Source organism: Halyomorpha halys, unplaced genomic scaffold (genome assembly GCF_000696795.3).
Source record: "Halyomorpha halys isolate HHAL.00 unplaced genomic scaffold, Hhal_1.1 Scaffold1400.1, whole genome shotgun sequence".
NCBI classification, from domain to species: Eukaryota; Metazoa; Arthropoda; class Insecta; order Hemiptera; family Pentatomidae; genus Halyomorpha; species Halyomorpha halys.
The window spans coordinates 14,724-17,219 of record NW_027104969.1 but is presented as its reverse complement, the minus strand read 5'-3'; the positions used below and the strand labels follow the sequence as shown (position 1 = coordinate 17,219).

At 33.9% G+C, this 2,496-nt stretch overlaps 1 long non-coding RNA gene across 2 annotated transcripts in view; it reads left to right on the top strand.

Annotated features, from left to right (window-relative positions):
• LOC106689585 (uncharacterized) overlaps positions 1–2,496 on the top strand; it is an 18,226-nt gene that overhangs the window by 10,512 nt on the left and 5,218 nt on the right. Inside the window, exon 7 of one of the 2 annotated variants that reach the window (XR_010843272.1) lies at positions 89–526. The exons of the other annotated variant lie outside the window; for it this stretch is intronic. This is a non-coding gene — a long non-coding RNA (uncharacterized lncRNA). Of the gene's footprint in view, positions 1–88; positions 527–2,496 lie in introns of those variants that run through there. 2 annotated transcript variants of the gene reach the window in all.

Sequence of the window (2,496 nt, the reverse complement as noted above, 5' to 3'; positions counted from 1 at the left end):
TACAGTTTAGTATTTTAGCAATTTAAAATTTTTCATAGCATAAAATAACTAAATATTCCTATTAATAGACTCAAAATTTTTGAAACAGGTTGACGAAAAAGGAGGTGTGAAGATCTCAGTGATGAAGAGGAGGAAAGACTCCCAAGAAACAAACGCTTTCTGGGGGTTGGAAACCAAATAGAAATGGTCATTGCATGGATGGAAAAGATGGAGGAACCATCCTCGACATCAACACTGATAGATGATTTAAAAGAGGAGTTTTTTTTTTTTCTTTTAACCCCCTAATTCATTTTTTATCCCATGTACGCTACTTGATGAAATGGATGATTCTTATGTCCTCTTCTACCACCTGGTGATCATCTCAGAGACTCTGCTAACTTTGTTCTAAAAAAAAAATTGAAAAAATAAATTTATAATCTATATCCTGGCATGATTAATTTTACCTTCCATTTCGTACCTCCTCAAAAACAATGTAATTGTAATAATTGGATAAAGGCATTTAATATAATTCATTAATAAGTATTTCATAGTTTATTATGATATATAATGGCAAAAAACATAATACTTCTGTATAGGTATACTAGTGGCCCACACTCTATATTTTCTATTGAGAAGTTTTTAAAATAATTATTTTCTCAGCAAACAGGACATTTTTTCTCCTGTTGATCAAAGTATAATTTCTGTACCAAATAACAATGAATTTAGTATTATGTCTAATTCATTGAAATGATTTTTTCCTTAAAGTTTCACTTTTCCACTTCTGATTTAGATAAAACTATTCAAATCATTATCTATCAGTCAGGCCCATAATTTCTCGAGTTGCAAAATTTATCTTCACTATGCTGCTTATATCTTTAGTTAAACTTGTTTATACATAAATTGAATATAAAATAGACTAGACTTAAAAAGCAAATTTTTGGTTTATTAATACTTTTAGGGAAGTAAAAAGGTACAGAAGCTGACTTGATTTACTACATAGAAACTATTTTCTAAGACCTAAAGATGTAAAATTTATAATATTATTTCTTTCTTTTTTCACTTTAACTAAATTCAAAATGTTGAGTCCCATAAATAAAAAGTGCTATTAGAAAGCATATTGTATGAGTGTTGATAACCAAATGAATTTAAGCTGTAAATTTTCTTGTAATTGTTTAGTATTTTTTCTGTTTTTCAAATCCAAGAAAATGATTAAACAAAAGATTGCATACAATTGAAAAATATCCAGTTCCTTTAATTAGGTGCCCTAACATATAATGCAAAGGCTTTTTGACATGAGCTAAGAGTCATTAAAATATCCACTTATTTCAAACATTGAAAAATTATCTACAGAAATATATTTAGTGAAAACTATTTTCTTTTATTTTAAATTATAAATTTCGAACTTCATTCTTAAGCCCTCTCCTCCTTCAATGATTAAAGGATGATTTGACTGGGACAAATTTTGTGATGATTTGGAAAACAAAGTGGACTCAAAAATTTCGCTTAGAGTCCTAAACATGACATTGATGAAGCCATAAAAAACGTTATAGAATCTATAAGAATTTGCAAATAGGACAACACAGCAATCAGTAAAATTAATAATACTGTCGGGGTTGTCTCTGGTCTTAGGCCATTTCTCCAGCCTGATATATCTTTACAGAAGGCCCACGACAAGGCGTATTCATTATAAGTTAGGAACGGCCTGCCAGAGGATGAGCCCTGGACACTGACGAAGGTAGAGGAGGTCTGGGTAAGAGAGTCTGAGAACTGTCATGATAGGAGCCAGCTTACTAGTTGCCGAGATGAAGCAGACGGACTAGAGCCGGGGAGAGACAGGAAATTACACTGGTTGCTGAGATGAAGCGGACGACCAGTGTAACCGTTAAAGAATAGGTTACAATCTTAGTTGCCGAGATGAAGCGGACGGACTAAGATTGCTGGAGAGAAGGAAAGGAGATTGGCCATCGTCTTAGGTGTGCGTACAGAAATTATTAAAATTACAACGTGTTCTTTACAAAATGAAGTGATTTATAAATTTGAGAGCTTCGGTGAGGCTCGAGGTGGAGCGCTCTGGTGAGTTGTGGTCCAATCACTTGGTCCCTCTCGCTACAATACCATACATACTAATTTGCCACAGTACATTCTTATCTTATTAATTGAAAAACACAGAGGACTAGAAACCCTACTGATAAAATATATTATACTAAATTGACAAACAAACTCAAAACAGAAATTTAAAAGTCCAAAATGCAAAATTTAACTAACTTAAATGAAAACCTCTCAACTGCCTGTATTTACCTCCTATGGTAACTAGAAACAAGGGAATTGATGAGAAAATTGAAACCGGCCATCAATGCGATGACTCGGCAGATAGCCTCCCTCATGCGTGACTGGAAGACATCGCTCTGGCATGACCAACTCCGAAGAACTCATGAAGACCATCGACAGTTCTGGAAGTTGGTGAGGACCTTCGTTACCAAGAGGAGGACTGTACACCTGACTGCTGGGAACGACCTG